Genomic DNA, 13,000 nt, shown 5'->3' with positions numbered 1-13,000 from the left:
TCTTTTTCTTTTTCTTTTTCTTTTTCTTTTTCTTTTTCTTTTTCTTTTTCTTTTTCTTTTTCTTTTTCTTTTTCTTTTTCTTTTTCTTTTTCTTTTTCTTTTTCTTTTTCTTTTTAAGCAACTTTATTTACTTGTAAGATTCTCATAGGAATGCAAATGACTGTTCCATCACTTTGCTTCCACCATTACTTTTCTTCAAACTGATGAGTGCCTAATAAAATATTAACTCAGTTTGTGCCTAGGGTAAAATATACAATAGGGACATGACAGTGATGTGTGTAATCAAACTAAGGTTCCTGTTCATACACCAGGAAGAATGTAGGCATAGAAATCTTTCAGGCTGGCTGTTGAAGAATTGTCTATCCTTTTAACTCAGTCATGAATGTTGTCCTATTGGTATTCGACTGCTTTCAAACTAAAGAGAGCAAAAAAGTAAATACCATCTTAATCCAGTGTAAACTAGATGACCATGTTTTCTCAAATTGCAATTAGATTTGAATATTTCCAATATTAATTTTAAACTATATCCAATATGCTTGACTGATTTTCAGTTGTGTTCAACAACCAACTCTTCCACTTGTCAGAAGAGGAGAGTTCTCTGCACCTCTGGAAAGGTACTTTTGCTTGGGAGTCCCAAGTCATGTGGATTTTACTGCCTGCTTGTAAAAATACAAATGTTACATATAGCAACTACAAAAAGCTGTCCAATTGCAAAACACGTGTACTTTAACTAATCTAATATCTTACTTTTACTTACTTTTCCCACACTCCTCACCTGGCAGCAAAACCAAGATGCAGTTAGGCATTTTCTAGATACGAGAGGTGACAAATAAATAAATAAATAAATAAATAAATAAATAATAGAATTTGAGCATCATTTGTTTCTAATCCTGGTCAGACTACCAGGAATTATCTAAAATCACCAGAAGGTGGCCTCTGCTGCCCCAGGGGACTACCACACCAGTAAGACTGCAACAGCTTTACAGGAACTCTTCCCCTTGGGCTGGGCTCATGTAGGTGCCACTCTTCAGCTGCCTTTCCAGGACATGCGACTCTCTAGGGCTCTGAACATTATTCCTTTCTTGTTCTGATTCTACAAGGATCTTCAGGAACTGACTGTCTCTCTCTTCTGTCAGGCTTTCTCTTCGTGCTGTGATGATGCTTTGCATCAGCTAGAGCTTTATGTGAGCTATTGGAGAAAGGAGGGCATTTTCATTTACCCATACAGGACAAGATGGCACTATAAGGCCCATCTACAGGTCTGAGAAGGAAGGACTATAAAAGGCTGCATAACAGCCTTGGAATTTAGCCATATGTTCATCCATACAATTTTTGGCTGAGACACAAATTCATCTCTTGCAGAGATGAAAGCTAGTAGCTGCAGAGCCGTACGCAGCAACTCACTCCAAGAATTCCATCCAGGAAGTATATATATATATATATATATATATATATATATAAAAGTTAAAACTGCAGAGGATATTTGAAATAGCAATATATTATAATCCATCTGAATAGCTCCAACCTGTAATTTGGCCATGAGCAACAGGTCCTGCTCTCAGCTTTACAGCAACTATCAAATATTGTTAATTGCACTTTTTATTGCATTTGGATTCTACTCATACAATCCCCCCCCCCAACCCCTCTCTTCTGAATCTTCAATAAAGCAGTCATCAGAGTAGATTTCTTTAGCTGAAAACAAACAGACAAACAAACTTGTTAATATAAGCAAATATTTTCTTCTTAATGAAGACAGACACATTCATTTCCAAAGAATACCAACACATCAGGCAACAAATTAAGTAAATGACTGTATTCAAATTTGCCCCCAAAAGAAGACTTTGGCTTTTGTTTAGCCAGAGGAGTGGGCCAATCAATCCCTTTAGGCAATTAGTGAACTCTTTACTGTAATCATTGAGCAATTGTTCACCCTTGTAATCCTATTACTAAATAATCACTTAGTCCACCCACAATCGGACAACAGCAGTGGTGGTCTTAGGTGAAAAATTTTTCATGGGAGTGAGTGGGATTTTCACGCTCTGGTCCTTTGACATCTATATTTTTTGTATGGAGAAGGAATCTTCCCAGTTAAGCAGCCCACACACATATCAGTGCCCAGACATGCAAAGCCCATGAGTGAGTTAATCTTAACTGCCATTCAAATACAGTCATCATTTACTTTACACAATTATCTGTCCTATGGATCATAAGACACCAATATGTAGTTTAAAATGTTACAGCACAGTAGAAAACCACAGTATTTCCTACCATCTACATTTTTAGAATTCTGGATCCTCATGGAAAGAATAGACCAGTGAATATATATTTGAACAACCAGCAACAAAATGAACTGATCCTGTTTAGACCTTCATGTGTTTCTAATAGGTATGTTGCTGGAAAGAAGATTCTTTTCATAGAGTACTGACAAAGGATGTAGTGGGGAGTGGGTCTGATATGGTTTGTAGTGCATCATCATAATCTGTACCTGAAAATGCTTTACTTCTATAAATATTACAACTATTCCTTTTTTTTTTTTTTTTTTTTTTTTTTTTTATGAAACATTCTGCCTGTATAGGTCTGATTTAGACATTGTGTGTGTGTGTGTTTTTGCATGCAGAGCTGTAGGAAGATGCTTTTGTGTTAGGGCTGTGTCTACTTCCCTGTTCCTGACATGTTCAGCTCAGATATTTTCCTCCTCCATTCTCAATATGGGTGTCCCCTACGCTGGACTGGTTTCAGCTACTCCTCCACTGCTTCCTGTTGGTTTGATATCATGCCGCTTCCCACAGTCATGCATGATTCCAGCTGAGCATTGTTATGGCCATATGTGCATGTGCATGTATGAAACAGGGACTTGGAGCTGCATACCCCAACAGTATGAGGGCAACTTAGCTGGTGGTCAGGATCCATACTAGACCTCTGCAAAGGAGTGGCCTTTGCCCACACAGATGTACTGGGTTTGGTAACATTCCAGTTTTACCCAGGGAGTAATCCCAGAGTGGCTAAAACTGTTTATGGTCGTCCTTGGAAACAACTCCCTATAAAATAATGTTTGCGTTGGTTTCATACTATCATTTCAGAAACTGTAAGATCTTGAAGAAATGGAAAACAAAGAAACAAAGTGATAAAAATAATAGACACATAAAGGATTGTTTTTGAAAATATATCAGTACATAATGCTGCTCAGCAGCAGTACTATTATTGCAAGTTGCTCAAAGTTTCCACTCACAATTACTTTTTACAGAACGCAGTGTCCTGGACATTTCAAAACATAGTTTGGTTGAACTTGATATACAAGGCACCTATAATCTCAGAGAGGCAATTTTAATATATCTTATCTGCTTACACCCAAAACTCTCTTGACCCAAAGACCCTTTGTAAAACAAAATAGTCTTCTCACTGAAAGGAAAGGATATCTAACATTATCAGGTCCAGAGAAAATGAAGGCTTTGTGGATTTTTTTTTTTTTTAAGGTTTGCTTACCAGTGATGGAGAGGAATTCACAAAGAGCTGCTGACAGGATAGTGAAAAGTTTGGGATATGAAAGACACTGCTCTGAATATCATCAAATGGTTACTGTGTTGGAGGAGCTGCACCCTCCTAATATAAAGAAACAAGCAGCCCCAGATCATTAGTCTGCCTGAAGGAGGTATGTGTGGAAAGAATTAAGTAAAGCTGTTTGATTTTGGGCTGGTGGGAGGTTTGGGGTGGATTCCAGAATGAAGTAGATGAGACACATGAAGCTTTAGAAACCCACTCCATAGATGGAGATTGCAAGCCACATACTAATTGCCTGCCCACACAGCACCAGTGGCAAAGCAGAAACGTGGGTGCTGTGAGTGGGGGTGGCTGTGAATACCGAGGATGAGAGATCTTCCCCAGGCTCTTCTGCACACTGGCAAGAAGTGGTCTAAGCTGAGATGGTCTGGGGGGCAGGTGAAAAGAACAGGCTGCATTTAACATCTTCTTTAATGCTGAAAGCATCTCATGAAAAGAGGTTCTGTAGACTAATGTGCTAGTGCCACAAAGAATTTCTATGAATTTAACCAGACAATATAAGATGAGTGAATGCAAACTTGTTTTGGAGATCTAATCACATGATACTCTTCATCTTTGCTTTATATGCTGTGGATGATGCAGAAGCACTCTGCAATTCCACAGTTTTTTGCCATGAAATATGTACTTAAAGAACCTCAGCATCTCAGTTTGAGGTACAGAAACTGAAGAGCCATAATAGGATCTTTGGCTTTTAATCTATAAATGTTTATTCTCTAGTGAAGTAAGATAAAAGGACAAGCTGAAGGAAACACTATGCTGCAATCAGAGGGCCTTCAACCCTTGCATTAAGTTTTGGACTGATGGCCAAGATCTTGGCATGTTCCAAGGTTTCATTTAAAATGTAATCTGTGCTTTCTGCTTCTCTGATGTTGTACAATTGCTTGCATTCTGCATTTTATCACTTTGTTCTTTTCTAAGAATCAACGTATAAGGGAATAAATCTGTTATTTTTTTTAATACAATGTTATTTTCTAGGTGACAGAAGGGCTGCTTTTGACTGCACTGTTTTATCCACAACTCTCATCACTTCTGTTGTTTAGAACTGTCCCACTGATGACTCTGAACTCTTAATTTTTTTTGTCTTTGGAATTTTAGGTATCAGCTAGCAACCTATTTTTTTGGCCTGACTGATTTTTGCCAAGATCTTTTGATGCTTGTGTATTCTTCACTAAGGCAGTACTGAAGTAGTTCACAATAATTCCTGATTTTTATCCCCCCCACCAAATTCTCCATTACAGTGGTATAAGAACACCTGATTTACATATGTAAATAATGAAGACATACAAGATTATATATCATTTATTATCATATAGAAAGATGGTGGTTAAATCCAACTCTGGCTAGTATCCTGGCTCATCCCTCCAGTGACAAAATTCTCTAGAATTCTCCATTTCATAACACAGACATATTGAAACAAGCATTTTTTTTTTAATCCTACTTTAACTTCAAGGCACATAACTGGTTTACTTGGCCATGCAAGAACACTTCAACAAAAAACATCATATGCAAAATTTAGCAGTGATCTGAGCTGCTTTTCCATCTTTTGCTTATTATTTCTTCAGAGTGTGACAGCTAGGGTTGTAGACCACATCAGACGTCCTAGGTGTCTTACATTGATTACAGAAAGTGTTTTCTGAAGAGCTGAGTCTCCTTTCATTCAATATTAATTCACTAATATTGTCATTATCCTCCATTTTGCTGGAATCTCTTTTGAACATTTTATGTACTTCAGGGCTGGAGGAAAATTCTCATGTTTGTCCCTACAGATATATGGAGCTTCATCTGTGCTCACTGGATCACAACTCATTCCACACTTTTGTGAATTCTCATAGAAAGCTTTTATCTGTTAATTGCTGCCACATCTGTCTGTCTGTAAAATTTATTGTAACAGTTGTTGAGTCCCCAATAAAATGAAGCACATATTGCATCTGATTCCTTTTTATTATTATTATTCATCTGTAATTACTTACATATAGGCATTTTTTGTTTGTTTTCTTTGGGGAATTTTGGTTGTTTTCTTTTATTTATTTATTTATTTCTGTAGGAAACTCATCTTTCTGGAAGACCACATGAAAAATCATCCCAGCACTGACTTTGAATCCTCACAACCACTTAAGCATCTTAAACCTTGAAATCTTAATTCATAATGACCTCCTCCTGCTTTTGGCCAGCTTGACAGTGTCAGCTTCCCTTGCCTTGGTGTTATTCTGTCTCCTTTTTTGTTTGTTTGTTTCTGTTTTTTTTTTTTTTTTTTTTTTTTTGTTGTTGTTGTTGTTAGTTTTTGTTTGTTTGTTTGTTTTTATCTTTAATTTTTGTAGTATGTTTGCCTAGTAGGCTTAGCTTCCAAATGCTGAGGGTTTTGCTTTTGGGGGCTTCAAAATGTCATAGGGAAGGAAATTCAGTCCGTTTATTCTTTTCATGTAGCCTAAAATAGACTGCTATCTTCAGAGATATTCTCACTTCTTTCATTACCAGAAAGGCTCTTTGAAAGTCTTGTTCACTGCTTACAATCTTTGTGCGTAACTTCACTCAAGAAGATGGAGACTCTTCCCTGTATTCAAATCTTCTTGGCACTGAAAGCTGAATCAATTTGTTTTTAGACTCTTGTCTTTTGACAGACACTATTCCTGTGGCATTCTTCTTATGAACTCCCTTGGAATCATGCCCAGGATTATTTTTGTTTATTCCTTCCAAATTCCATTCCACCCGCACTAACACAGAATTTTAATCCTTTCCTGCTGGCGGTACGGGGTTTTGTTACAATATTGGAGAAATATACTAAAGAAACTGTTTTTTCATTTCACCCTCCAAACACTTGGCCTGTGCCAGTAGTTTGAGAAGACAGCCTTTGCAATTCATTCCATGCTGACCAAGAGAAACATACCCTTGCCTCTCTTGAAGCTCAAGCCTAGAGAGAGTGCAAGAGTGTAGGTGTCCATTCTCCCCTGACATAGATCAGCTCCAAAGTCAAGCTTTGTAGTGACTTTTTTCCTTTTTTATTTTATTGTTGTTGTTGTTGTTGTTGTTGTACTTGACATGCATGTGTGACTAGGATGTTTCTACAGCTTTGCAATCAGGAGTTGTTTGTTTAGCTAACCTACTTCACTTTGGCATTCATACAAGTTTCTCCATGATGGGTTAACAGCATGTAAGTAGTCAGGCAGTGACTTCTGCCTGTGAGTGTGCCTTCCACTCCCTCGCTTGTTTATGCCAGTTTATGCCTTGGATTACCTCTAGGCAAAATAGTGCCAAGCCCTTCTGTAAGCAAATACAGCTATTACAAGGCACTTGCACAAAGAAGGGAATGTGACATTTTGTGTGAAAGGTGGCAAGCTACAAACGTTCCCTGAACTCTGGGATTAAGCAGTGTCACAGCAGAGGGTGCTGTGCCATGTGTGGTAGAGATCTTCCACTGGGGGCTTCCTAGGCTGCAGCATCCCCATTAATCTCAGCTGCCTCAAGGTGCACAGGAAAGCATTCGTTAAAGCTGAAGAACCAACATCTTGAAGTAATTTTGAGCTACCAGCAGGAGCCAAGGAAAGGAGCAGAGGTCTGGTGTGATATTCTGTCTACCATCTAAATACTTTTAGGAGGCAAGTTGCTGCAGGCTGAACCAGTTACTGCTTTCATGTGGCTTTCCACTTCATCTCCCATAAAACCCAATTACATTGGGATTTGATTCTTCACCTGGCCTTACCTGGCAACTCTCTTCCATGTACTCTGTTTGATGATGAAACATCTGTTGCTCAGATGCTTCACTGCATTATTACTATTATACCAGACAAACATATCATGCACCTCCTGCTCCTCCCCACCCCCTTAAACACACACACACTTTACCCCTCCAAATAATGGCAAAAGTATAAGACAAGTGAATTTATCAGGTGAAAAATCTGATCTTATTGCTAAGTTTAGGTTCTTCATCACATAACAAGCATATATTTATTAAACTTCAATATAGTTGTTTGGCAGTCCCTCTCATCTTCTAATCTAAGTGGGAGCAAGAAAGCTTCCTATCAGCATCCAGAAAAGTGCAGAAGTGATATAGTTGTCCCACATAGGTTTTTGAGTTGCTGATTTAACTAAGGTGATGGTCATACTTGACTGTGATATTTCTATTTTCAGTGATTTACTGAATATCTCTTTTCATTCTTTTCATGGTCTTAACTTTTATCTCTCAAAAAGATTTATGCCTACTTATTTGTGTGTTACTGATCTAATGAGGTGTGTAGGCACTTTCTCACGACTGATCCTGGCCCTTCTAACGTATTCCAGGAAGTGTCATTCCTCAGTATAAGAAATGTTCAATGACCATGATTCCTGCCGCTTTCACTCAGAGAGGATGCATGGGGTGGAAGTGTCTGTCTTTTATAACAGGAGATTCTATTTTCCCATCAATTGACACAACTTGTACTCCTGAAAACTTCAATATAGTAAGGAAAAACTCACCTGTCTTAAAGTTTGGGATTGTGCATAATATCCTTAGTCTGCTAAACAGTGGCCCTAGATAACAATACTAGACTTTTCATTCACTAAATGGAACAAAATACAGAAAATTAATTTAGCTTTGCCTTGATTTGGAATAGGATATGATAAAGGACAAATACAGCTTGTCTTTATAGTAAGGGTATAAAACTGTTTTTCAGATCACTTTCTTCTTATTACTTTTACTTCAGAGTTGAAGGAAGCATTACAAAAGCTGTGGCATTAACATAACCTTTTGGTAATCCTGCCTAGATTCTCAGAATATGGGAAGCAGGAGGTTGTTTTGCTTGTGTTTTATTAAGCTAATTTCTGTTGCAATAAGCCTGAAATACTCACTGGTTTTATTCAGACAGAGTCCTGGTTCACCATCTATATGCCTCAGGTCAAACTCATTAACCACCAAAATCAATTGACTACAGAACCTGTATCCTTATTACTCAATAGGTGATAAACAGGTTTTCTTGAGATGGCAGTCTTAGAGAAGCTTGAGGCCTTATTTTTTTTTAATTTGTTCTAAAAGTCAGATTCAACCTAAAACTGATTTAGAATTGCAGAAATTATGTGTAAAGCTGAGAAAAAGCAATTGTTTTATGAGACTGACTGTTCCTTCATTTTCACAGTATTTTTGCTTTTGTTCTTCATGGTTTAGCGATGATGTTCTTTGGCTCAAAATGATGATTTGATGTAGGACAGTGGAATGGGTTACCATGATCCTGAACTACTTCACTTCTTTTCTGTGATTTTTTTTTCTAGTTAGTTAGCTGCTTCGTTAAGGGATTTGCTTGCTTTAAATGGAAGTAGCAAGTGTTCTTGCTACTGTTGTCAAATGTCAGTGTCCTTTTTTGAGGAATATTTTTATTTAATATAGCTATAAAGTGTCTTTTTTGTTTTTCTTTCTTTTTATTTTTGTTTTCTTTCTGACAATGCTGTAACATGCTCAATATCTATTTATCGCTTTAGTCATGCAGGTTTTTTAATACTGACAATGCAGATGCAGTTTGCAGCAGAAGAGAAGGATATAACATGTCTCTAGTGTGGATAAGGATAAGGAAGATAAGGAAGCTCAGACTGTGAGTGAAGATCAATGTGCACATGAAAAATCATCATAATTCTAGTACTACTTCTTTATGAAATGGCATTTATCTGTGTCCTGCAAAGAGGACACCAAACTCCCCTAACTGAGATGCTTCTTCACTCTCACCTCCCTTTAAAAATGTTCATATTACTTTCCTCAACAAGTGTCAGCTTACTTCAATTGAAGTACCTTCAAATGCATCCTGAGGGATATCCTATTCAGCTAATATATTTGTCTAATCTTAAGTAGATCTCTCTCTCTACCTCCCACCTTTGATTTTTGATTTTAATCAAGCAGTTAAGGGCACCTTTCTACCCCTACTAGCAGTATTGTGAACTTTGGCAATTCCTTTAGGCACGGTTTCACCAGACAACTAAGCTAAGTAGATTCGGTTCAAGTTGTCCCACCCCCCAACAAAGGACTCCTATGAAACCAAGAGATTACTTTACATTTAGTTTAAGTTTTGTGGATAGGCTTCCCAGACAAATAAAAAACATTAATTTCTATGACAACATAGCAGCTATTCATTTGATCATACCTAACAACATGGGAAGTACTGTCCAGAATACAAAAGAAACTTCAGTTTGTTTATTACTAGGACAGGCTAGCAAATAACTACCAAAGTTGTTCCAGCTTTTATTCAGGAATGAATCTCTTGTTCTTCTCTTTTTTCTTTTTTTTTTTTTTTTTTTTTTTTTTTTTTTTTTCTGTTTCATTTTAACACTGATATGCTGATTATGGAGTACAAGCTGTATCAAAATTTAAAAGAACGAATAGAAGATACAAGTACAGTATGTTAAGGGAAATGTTTCAGGAGGAAAAAAAAAAGGAAAGAAAGAAAAAAAACTATGGTAGAAGGCACAAAAGGATTCTAATGAGAGAAAAGTAACACGATGGTGTTAGACTGAAAGAGATAAGGGAAGTGAAGAAACAGCACACTTGTCTCTGAAAGAAAAAGAAAACAGAACCCTACAACAGTATTTGACTATTCACGTTGGAACTTACTATCTTTGAAACATGACTTGCTGAATAAAATAAATGAGATATTATTGCACAATGTACAAACACAAAAGTTCTATTATTCTCATCAGATGCTTTTGAAACATAGTAGTAACAATAAAATTAATTATAAAATAAACAGATCAAACATCTTTCCTCTGTTTTATACCAAGATAAATAAGCATAAAAAAGTGCAAGAAAAACAGGTTAATTCTCCTGTATTCTTTATTTAGCTGTCAAAATAACAGGAAAATTTCCCTGTTCATTTCTTTGAAGATAACTTTGAATAGAATTTGTATTTTTGATCTATGTTCTTCCTCCACAAAAATACAGACAGAAATAGTTTTGTTACGTGACTAGTTCAAATGAAGTCTGAGGTAATTTCTTAGCTTGGTGTGAAAAATCACTGCCATTACTCTTGATAATACAGTATAATAAAACATCTAGTATTAAAAAAGGACTTCAAAATTTGTTGCTTTTCAAATTATTTAGCTAAAAGCCACATGCCACACTTACTTTTTAAAAATATTTGTTCCATATGAAGAATACTTACCCCTTGATCTGATCTGACTTTTATTAGCTCACTAAAAATGTAACAGAAAGGCTTATAGACTCTCAAGTTCCTTTGATTATCCTGCTGCAGGTAGGGAAGAGCCGTGTTGAAAAGGAGTGAATTTTGTATATATGTGTGCATGAATGCATAGATGCACACCTGTCCTCACCCCTGTGAGAGAACACTTTCACTCTGCAAGCAATTTCACAATGTACACAACCAGCTCACAGCCTGAAAGTCTGTGTTTTCTCATTAAATTCAGTGCATATTAAAATTTTGTTGAATACCATATCAGAAAGGACATCCGATCTTGGTAGGAATACTGAGGAGAGAGGTAATAGCTTGACTGGAAGGTATCTTTAAATTAAATTAGTGTGAAGTAAGGATGACAAAAATCACTGACTAAAATCCTTTCTCTCTAACACCAATTAATTTCCGTATTTAGTGACACCTCTCATACGGACACAGAGACATCTGTCTGTCTTGTGACACTCCAGACATGCTGGTCTGACCCAGCAAAACACTCACATTCATTCCTGGGATTCACTGGGTTTTCTTTTATTCTTATGTTACATTCTTCAACACTTGTTTGATTGGTTCCAGAAGTTTCAGCACCTAAAAGAGCAAACCTTGAGTGAACTTAAAATGGCTCCTCCTAAAGCCATTCAAAACACAGAACAATAGCTGATTCTGAAATACTGATTTTACTATATTTCAAGCAAAGATTTCACAATAGACATGCAATCTACCATTTGGAGGCACAGATTTGATGACTGACAGACCTTCCCTCCTGATTGTTCTCCCTGCCCTTTTTGTGATCCTCTAATATGGGATATATAGGTGAAAACCTGGTATTCATTGTCACTGCTTAACAGCAGAGCAGTCCCATACCATCCAGACCGCTGACCCTTTCTTGTTTTTACATCTGACTTTGCTCCCAGTAAAAACAAGAGCAAAGAAAGGCTGAATATAATATAATAGGTATTTTTGTCAGGATAAAGCCATAAGATGTGCAAGACTCCAAAACTAGAAAGGACTCCTGGTTAACATTGTTTAGCAATAGACATAAAGCCAAAGTAGTTTTTGTCACTGATTTAATAAAATTCAATATTTATATCCATTTCTTTTCTATTTGACTAAGCAAGGACTGGTTACAGATAACTGTGAAAGCCGCAGAGCTGAAGTAAATTTGGACTCCCTGTTATGAAATATGAAATAGCAGATTCAGAGTAGTCATGATGCCTTACAAACAAACAAACAAACAAACAAACAAAAAACTCCCACTGAAATAGTAAGATAGAGAAGAGAGGGGAAGCAGGAGGTCAGGCATGATCTGCCCTTAGTAAAGCCATGTTGGCTGTCACCAGTCACCTCCTTATTTTCCATGTGCCTTAGCATAGGTTCTAGGAGGATCTGCTCTGTGAACTTGGCTTTGGAAGCCCCTGGAAGATAACTGACTGAGGTTCACGCATAAAATGTGGATGAAGGACACAACAGACAAAAATCATATGGCAGACTTCTGCGGGGGGGACCATGAGGTAGAAAGGTCTCCTCTACTTTCTGCCCCATCTCCTCAGCCTCAGGATATCCTCTGTGAGCTGTTCCCCTCTTGGGCCCAAAGGGCAATATGTGCTTGTGAATATGATGGAGAAGGGAAAGCCCAGTGTTGCTGTTCTGAGTCCAGCTCAAGAATGGGGCATGCTGCTGAGGGCTGCAGTCACCTGAAGGCACACAATGGCAACTGTAAAATCCACAACCAGATGCAGTTATCCGTAATTTTCACACTGACCCGGGGTGACATAGAAGCAAGCTGGAAGCATTGTGAAAAACGTGGATTATTTTTTTCACAAAACATTACAGGCAGTTTCAGCATAGTGTCTGGAACATTTTACAGTGATTCCTCAGTTAATCCAGAGTATCTTTCATGAAGTTAATGTATTCACGCTAATGAAACTAACAGCAAAATGTGGTTCCCTATGGACACGTCTCCCATCCATTCACCCTGTTGGCTACTGCTCCTCCCTAACTCCTCTGAAATGATGGATTTTCATTATATTGAAAACATCTCCTCTCCTCATAGTGTCATCACAAGCACCATAATGTGCGTGTGTTGTATTGCCAAGCATCGCTTAGCAACGGGACCCTGTGTTCTGCCAACTTTCTTTTCACGCTGTCAGTCTGAATTTAACTGAACTTGCTGTGTTGTGTTTCAGAGGACTGACTATATGTCAGTAACGTGACTGATGAATGCTCCAAATATACAAACAAAAACTGGCACTGACCCCCCTCTATTTATTAGAGTGTGTGAATTTCAAGAAGTCACTTTATAT

At 37.5% G+C, this 13,000-nt stretch overlaps 1 long non-coding RNA gene across 1 annotated transcript in view; it reads right to left on the bottom strand.

The window, feature by feature from the left end:
- Positions 1–1,007: 1,007 nt before the first annotated feature.
- LOC137850141 (uncharacterized) overlaps positions 1,008–13,000 on the bottom strand; it is a 54,181-nt gene continuing 42,188 nt past the window's right edge. Inside the window, exons 2-3 of the long non-coding RNA XR_011092296.1 lie at positions 11,199–11,285; positions 1,008–1,692 (exon numbers count right to left, since the gene is read on the bottom strand). This is a non-coding gene — a long non-coding RNA (uncharacterized lncRNA). The remainder of the gene's footprint in view (positions 1,693–11,198; positions 11,286–13,000) is intronic.

The sequence above is a fragment of the Anas acuta genome, chromosome 1 (genome assembly GCF_963932015.1).
Source record: "Anas acuta chromosome 1, bAnaAcu1.1, whole genome shotgun sequence".
Lineage (NCBI taxonomy): Eukaryota > Metazoa > Chordata > Aves > Anseriformes > Anatidae > Anas > Anas acuta.
The sequence above is the reverse complement of the archived record's forward strand: the minus strand, read 5'-3'. Positions and strand labels throughout refer to the sequence as shown.